This window comes from Rousettus aegyptiacus, unplaced genomic scaffold (assembly GCF_014176215.1).
Source record: "Rousettus aegyptiacus isolate mRouAeg1 unplaced genomic scaffold, mRouAeg1.p scaffold_m13_p_17, whole genome shotgun sequence".
NCBI classification, from domain to species: domain Eukaryota; kingdom Metazoa; phylum Chordata; class Mammalia; order Chiroptera; family Pteropodidae; genus Rousettus; species Rousettus aegyptiacus.
The window spans coordinates 6,086,192-6,094,478 of NW_023416292.1; the positions used below are offsets into that span (position 1 = coordinate 6,086,192).

The window sequence follows — 8,287 nt, forward strand, 5'->3', positions numbered from 1 at the left end:
TTTTTCTGCTCCTCGCAAAACATTTGCCTTTTACAGGCGCACAGATAAATTCCTGAACAAGGAGTGCCAGGAGAGGGAAGCTGGCATTTGAAAGGCTTGCAGTATCAGCTAATTGGTCTCAAACCTAAATCATAAAAAGACCTGTAATTACGCTGCTCAGAATTAACACAGAAGGCTATTGGGTGCGTGGCGGTGGAGAGAAGGAGGGGCGACGGTAGGGGGAAAGAATCCGTTTTTTAAGTGAATTTATGCTATTATAAGACCCGTCGCGGGTGAGTAATAAAAATGGCGATGCTAAGTTAAGCTTTGTGTTATCCTGTTTGCTCAGATGCTGCTTATGCCAGCTGTAGCCAGCAGAAAGTACTTTTCAATTTATTTTTATGACTCTTCTCTAAAAGCATTCCATTAAAGGAATATTACCCTGTATGGAGTTTTGAGACACCAATGGCAGTTTATTTGCTTGTTGTGCTGGAAAGGATTAAACAGTTATCTGTGGTACCCATTATTTCGGTTTTGTCTTTCTCACACTCCAGTTAAGGGTCAAATGTGAACTCCGCTGTCTACTTTTCTATTGCATGCCCCTCCCAGCCCCGCATCGTATTTGGCTGAATCTCGGCTCCATTTCAGGCCAGTCTGATTATCAGAATCGCTGAGTCTCAAGTTTGCAGCGTGCTCAGTTAATTTCTGCCATCCCATCGGTGAGAAGATGCTTCTGTAGCCACGCATTATATTTGGAAGGATGAGCTGAGTGAGGCAGAGTGATACCTCCCAAGGTAGAGTCTGTTCTATTTCTCTTAGCTTCCCAAACTTAATCGTTTGGTTCTTTTGGCCACGTATCCCACAGAAGCTGTGTTGTACAAATATGGGGACTGACCCTTTCTATTTCACAAATAGAATGGATATAGAGGGGAAACAGTGGTCGAGAGTACAGGTTTTGGAGTCGTATTGCTTAGGTTTGAAATGTAGCCCTGCCTCGTGGCATCTGTTTCCTTAGGCAAGTTACTTAACCTGTGTGCCTCTTCATTTCCTAAGCTATAAAATAGAGATATAATAGTTCTCACTCAATAGGATTTTGTGAGGATTAAATAAGATAATAGGTACAGAGTGCTTAAAGCAGTGCATGTCTTATAGTAAGTGCTATCTATAAAAAAATTAGTCATTTCATTACTAATATTATTGCTGAGATCTCAGTGAATCTAAGGGGAGACTGGATTTCTGGCTCTAATTTTACTACTAACCTGAAACTCATCACTTAACTCCTCTGGGATAATAATTCAAGCTGTTTTCACATTCATGGGGGACATGGAGACTAGCAAAAGGCAGAAGTCATGATATGTGAGTGGCCTTATGACTATTTATGATGTTTTATCAACCCAGATGAATATGGTGCTAACTCATGGTGTCAGCATGGTTCTTAACATCTGAGCATATTTTGAAGATCTATAGTTGGGATATGAATTTCCTGGTGTTGTAGATTTTTTATTTAAGTAATAGAAGCTCAGAGCTGGAAGGGATCTTAGAAGCCATGAACTTATTCTTTTTAGGCAGAGATTCCTTCAACAACTGCAGTTTGCGGCTGGTCACAGCCTGTGCTGTCATCGGCCCTGTAGTGATGGGTTCACTCTCTCGCTTGCTCATCTTTCCCACCTCTAAATAACAGAATGCTCACCTTTCCAGTCACCTGAAATCTTCCTCATTGTAACTTTCATGCAATGGTGCTGGTTCTGCCCCACAAACGGTCGCAGAACAAGCCTAACTCCTTTTCACATGCTAGCTCCCAAGACCATTGCAGACAGTAGTTCTTCTCACGCCTTTTCCGCTCCTGGCCAAGTTCCTCCAGACATTCCTCTTATGCCACGATGTCCAGACCCCCCTGCCTCCAATGGATGGAGTGTACCTTCATTGCCAATATCTTTCATAAAACATTGTACCTCAACTGACCACAGAATTTCGATTATTGTTGAGACTCCTTGACTGTGATGTCACCCTTCAATCAATGGGACCACAGATTGACAACCTTGGTTAAGTCACACTCGGAGACCACGTACCCACTTCTATTCAGAAGGAACAGTAAAACTTGCCCGATTCAGCTGTCATAGGTGTGAACCTCCCAGGTGAACAGGTGCGTGCAGGTTTGAAATAGCATCAAGAGGAATGTTTGGGTTTAATTTTACCACTGTTGAGCTTATGTAGTCTTGTCAGTGTTGCTGTTAACCTGCTTATCACTCTACATTTATAACTGCACAGTTTCATTTTGTTAATTTTTCCTGTTATTCCACTTTATAGCTATATTTCAGAATCTTGATTTTGCTAACCAGTTAACTGGCCATGCACCCTGCTTTGTGTTATTTATGAATTCAAGGAGCTTGGCTTCTGTAGCCTTATCTAAATGATGAGTACAGATACTGAAAATTTTCCTTCATGGGAACTCTTCAGTTAGCTCCTTTCTACACACAACATACACAGCTAAAAATAATACTGCCTCTTCCTTTTATGTCTTGTAGTACTAAATATATTTCTTTCACAGAAGCAATTTCTCTTTTGTTTTGAAGATATTTAGCAAATACCTTATCTTCCCCTATGCATGACAAACTCCTTAGGGACTGAGCATGTGGTGCATTTAGTTGTAGTCCCTTAAAGGCAATGACCCCACCTTGCACGGAATAGGCAACCACTAGTAAGGCAAGAAGGTAGGACCAAAGACAAAGGTTTCGATATCTCCCAAAGAAGGCTCCTAACTCATTACACCATTATGAAACTCTTGTTTATGTAACTTATTTGATTAATATCCAAGAATGTTATAATGATTATTGTCTTTGGTTAAGTCTGAAACTGTGATGGGCCTGAGACGTTGTTCTAGTTACAGGCTAACAAGTTAACCTGCTATGTTATATAGAGGTATGTGTGTTAGTCTCTCTCCCTCTCTCTCTCTCTCTCTCTCTCTCTCTCTCTCTCTCTCTCTCTCTCTGTATATGTACACATACTAACAGAAGCACCAGACCTCTGTATTAGAGAGCATATCATTTGTTGCTCATAGAGCATCTTAGTGCTAGTTCCCTGTGTCCCAATCAACCACAGGATGATTGTGACAAGGGCCCAATGCTACTTGTGCATGCAGGAGGGCTTGTACCTATGGTATTGTGATTTATAATAAGAAATAAATATTTGGTCTTCACCACTATTTCTGTCACAGTGCTCCTAAAACCCTTTGAATTTCCTAAGTGATGAGTGTGATAAAGGTGTCTCCTATTATGTTAATGGGGTGATTTGAGGATCCCACCTAACAATGGGAACTGGTTGCCTGGAGAACCAACCATGTGATTAGAGGGATAGAACTTTTAGTCCCACCCCCTGACTTTTGGGTAGGGGAAAAGTGCTGGAGGTTGAATCAGTAGTCGATGGCCAATGATTTAATCGATTATTCCTATGTAATGGAGCTTTCATAAAAAACTCCAAAGGGACAGGGTTTGAAGAGCTTCTGAGTTAGTGAACACATGGAGATTTGGGGGAAGTGGTGTACTTGCAGAGGGCATGGGCATTCCAAACACTTTCCCCATACTTTGCCCTATGCATCTCCTCCATCTGGCTGTTTCTGAGTTATATTCTTTCATAATAAATGGCTAATCTCTTGAGTAAAATATTACCTCAGAGTTCTTTGAGCTGCTCTAGCAAATTAATCAAACCTGAGGAGAGAGTTGTCAGAACCTCTAATCTGTAGCTGGTTGGTTAGAAACCCAGGTGACAGCTGGGACTTGGGATTGACATCTAAAGTGGGGAGGGGAAGGAATATTGTAGGACTGAGCCCCTTACCTGTGGGATCTGATATTATCTCTAGGTAGACAGTTTCAGAATTGAATTGAACTGTAGAATATCCGGATGGTGCCACAGAAAATTGGTTGATGTGGGGAAAAACCCTCCGACAATGAAATTGTGTGTAGAACCTTAGTATCACAGAAGAGGAATCCCAAAGTTATGAGGCTTGGAGCTTATACAGGCTGTCTGGCACATCTGCATGCACTGTAACATAAGAGAGAGAGAAAGAAAAATGAAAGAGAGAGAGAGAGAGAGAGAGAGAGAGAGAAGAAGAAGGAGGAGGAGGAGGAGGAGGAGGAGGAGGAGGAGGAGGAGGAGGAGGAGGAATCCTCTCTGAGGAGAAAAGAGAAACCACCTACTTCACTACTTTTAGAAGGTAAGAAAATAGCAAAATAGCTCTGGAGGAGATGAGTCTTTAAATCTCTCTGGAGCAGTACACTATCTCTAATTGAATGTTTATCATCCAATCATCCTTTTAATCCAGGTTGCAGTACTTTTGCTCAGAAAGTCTGGACCATGCCGAAAGGTGAAAATATTCACAGAGAGTTGTCTTCCAATATCTTCTTCAGAGAGGCAACCTTTAGCAGCCATACACTTACTCTAAAAATATTGTCCACACTCAGAATCTTTTGTGTTCCTGTTTGGGGTTGGCCTTCAAACCCACTATAACATTGTTTTTACTGTGGTAGAAGTAAATTCTTTTGTTTGAAGGAAATCGACTATAGTAATTTCTAAAGTCATCAAAATAATAATTTGAGCCAGTGTGGTAAATAAAGCAGTAGATCAAACAGAGTAATGTAAAATATAGGTCAAAAATAAACTAATAACTATGTCAAAAATTATGATTGACTCTAAACAAAGGCATTCTGAAAAAAGGACATAAACGACATTGCCACTTTATAGTGCTAGTTGTAATATTTCCAATGTCTTGCCCAACACTATGTTTGGTAGGCATTGTGGAAGAGGTAAGAAAAATAGTATTACTGGGTTTTCAGGAATTTTACATCTAATTGGAAATGTCACAGTATAATAGAGAAAATGAAAATAAATCTATGCACAAAATAAAAATATATAATGTAGTATAGAATGTGTAGGTTTGAAGACATTCAGCATAAAGAATTTATCAGGACTGATTGTATATTTAATGGAAAAATACAATTGGGGACAGGAAAGGGGCAGTGTGTCAAAAAATCCCAAGGTGGGCACCTTTTCCATTTGCCAAGAGGGTGGCTGAGGCTTTCCCTTTCAATGTGGGCATTAATTTTTCCAAAGTCTCAAAATAGATTAGTGTTCCTAATTTGCTCTGAATCTTCATTTCTATAATCCAGAGTGAGCTATTGCCAAGACAGGTGAAAATTGGAAATTTAATATAAGATTATATGAAGGTCAAGATAAGCAGAGGTCGGGGTGATAAGAAGTTTATAGGAGCATGTGATCCATGAGAAAAAGCAAACAGAAAGGAAGATGTAACCAGAAAATTGAGGGGAGAACTTTCTTAGCTAATATATGGTGCTTCTTTGTTCGGCTCTAAAAGAAAGACTACTTATAGGAATTGTTGTCCAATAAAAGTTAGGAAAGCATGGAGCAAAGGTCTGTTTCTCCTCAGATCTTTCAATTCCTTCATGCCCTGATTAGTTTATTTTCGTCTGTATCGCAGTCACTGTATATTCAGCTTTATATTTTTGTGTGACTTTTCCCCCTTAAGCTTTACCTCCTTTCTTCAATTACCAGCTTCAGAAACAAGCTCATGCAATTGGAAGAGGAGTCTGGAGATTCGTCTCCTCTGGACTGTAAAGATGACAAATCTCTCTCAACTCTTTGGTTAGAAAATACAATTAAGTGGACTGGAGTGGGCTCTCTCCAAAGAAAATTGGCTGGATTGAGATGTGAGTATCCTAGAAGCTGAACCAATAAAAATCAATCATTCCCATCCCCTGGGGAAATGGCACTGGGGGGAAAAGTTTGCTTTGATATCTCTGTGCTGTGGATAAAATGCCTGTGATTCTTACCCAATCAATAGAAATCTCTAAAATGAAAGATTGAAGCCATCAGGAGTTGTAACATCTCTGAGATGAGAAATTTTGTGAGAATTGTCACCACTAAATGCCAACCCCTCTCCCTCAGGTCCCATCTAAGTGTTTGCATAGCTTAGAGGCACTGCGTGTTGTCTTTTCGCTCAAGCTAAGAAGGCAAGAGGAATCTCCAAATTTGTATGAGGCACTTAAAAAAGGACACAATAACCGTGGTCAAATGATCTACCTACGAGATCATAAGGCAGGGAGGAGGCTGCAGAATGTTGCTGTCCATTCTTGGTCCAATCCTGTGCCTAAACACTAATGGAAAACAAGGCTGCGCCCCACCTGAATCACTCAGTGCCAGGATGAAGAATTCTCACCATGAAGAAATTTGTTCTTATCTTTAGTCATGCTATTTAATTCTTTAATTCCAATTCTGGGTGCCTTTTCTTCTGATGTCATGCTGGGGCCAGAGGTGGCTATATGCAGTATTGAAAGAGATATTTCTTGAGCAGATAAATTTATGAATTTGCTTTCAAAGTCTTGAAAACATTTTGTTAATCCTAGTGTTTTTGTTTTAATGAGCTAAGCCATAGCACAAAAATCACACACCTGTAACCTTTTTACCTAATGCTGGCCTCTTTAAAATGATTAGTTGGACTGTCCTTTGGTAGAATATAGCTGGATCTCCCTGACCTTTTCAGAACACACAGTGGGAGAATTTGCATTCAACTTCCAACTTTATGCTTGGTCAACTACTTTTTTAAAAAAGATTTAAAATTGTTTTTCCATTATATTTATTATGTTGAAATACAGTAGCTGTTTCCTGTTATCATTTTAACTATTTTTGAGTGCACAGCTCATTAGCACTAAGTATATTTACATTGTTGTGCATGCATCACCACAATGCATTTCCCAATTTTTTTCATTTTCCCAAACCCAAACTCTGTACTCATTAAACATTAATTTTCCATTCCTCCTCCTCCAGTCTCTGGAAGCTACCATTCCACTTTCTGTCTCTATAAATTTGACTACTCTACGGACTTCACAGGTAGGTCTGTACAATATTTATCCTTTTATGACTGGTTTATTTCATTTAGCATAATGCCTTCAAGATTCATCCATATTATAGCCTATGATGGAATTTCATTTTTTTAAGGCTGAATAATATTCCATCGAATGTATGTACTGTATTTTGGTCATCTGTTGGTGAAAATTTGGATTGTTTCCACCTTTTGGCTATTGTGAATAATCCTGCTGTAAACATGGGTGTACAAATATATTCAAGTCCCTGCTTTCAAGTCTTTTAGGTATATAACCAGCAGTGGAATTCCTAGATCATATTGTAGTTCTATGGTTAATTTTTTTAAGAACTGCTACACTGTTTTCCACAGTGGCTGTACCATGTCACATTCCTACCAGCAATGTGCAAGAGTTCCTATTTCTCCACATACTTACCAATACTTGTTTCTTTCTGTTTCTTTGACAATGGCCACACTAATGGCCAACTGCTCCTTTATTTATGGAAAGTCACAAAATCCTGTGACCTTCTCCTCTATCTTTTTTTTTAATGATATTTCTTAGAGAAATTATATTTTCTTGGTCAGGTAGCTGAAAAATTCCCCCAGTTTGCCTCCCTAGCTCATACTCTCACCTTAAAACATTGTTCAGCAGCAGCTCTTTTGTGACATTCTGTCACCATATCAAAATGCTTAAAACAAAACTCATTATTCTGGCACCATCGCTTACCATCGTGTGACTTTAGGCAAATTATTTACCATAAGCCTCGGTTTCCTTGATTATGAAAGAAAATAATAATGCCTAATGCACAAGATTTTTGTAAAGCCTAAATTATCAAGAGTGCTTGATATAGTGACTGCTACATAGTGATATTTCAATAAATGGTAGCTGTTATTGCTGTTAACTTTTCTTCTAACTGGTTATCCATCTTTATTTTTCCTTGTTTCTAAAATTGGTAATACCAGCATTCTCTAAGTAATCGAGGCTATACACCTCAGAGTAAACCTTTTTATCCTACTTTATATCCACTCCAAAGTAGATATCAATCAATCATCATTTTCAACATTTCTTGCATTATAATAACTCTTTAATGGATGGATACTTTAGCAAAAGTTTGCTGAATCCCTGAGGCATTGACTCCAGACTCTTCTTTCCCCATTCTATCCTGTACTTTACTAATAAACTCATTTTTCTAAAATAGCCTTCTCAACTGATCATTTATATTGTCTAAAACAATTATTGACACCTTCAACTTTTGTTGCCTAGAAGTAATGCCCATGTTCTGTCTCTCCAATCACAACAGAGGAGGCTTTTTTTTTTTTTTTTTTTTTTTTTGGATTTCTCAATCTTAAGAAAGGAGTTAGGTCTCTTCAGTTCTCCCCCAACCCCACCTCCACGCCCCATGCAGATTTAGAGAACTCTGACTTTTTTTTCCTGCC

At 39.0% G+C, this 8,287-nt stretch overlaps 1 long non-coding RNA gene across 1 annotated transcript; it reads left to right on the forward strand.

Annotated features, from left to right (window-relative positions):
• Nucleotides 1-569: 569 nt before the first annotated feature.
• On the forward strand, nt 570-6,915 carry LOC107513498. Its single transcript, XR_001597552.2, has 3 exons — nt 570-773; nt 5,545-5,699; nt 6,817-6,915. It is a non-coding gene; the product is annotated as an uncharacterized LOC107513498 (long non-coding RNA).
• The last annotated feature ends 1,372 nt before the right edge of the window (nt 6,916-8,287 follow it).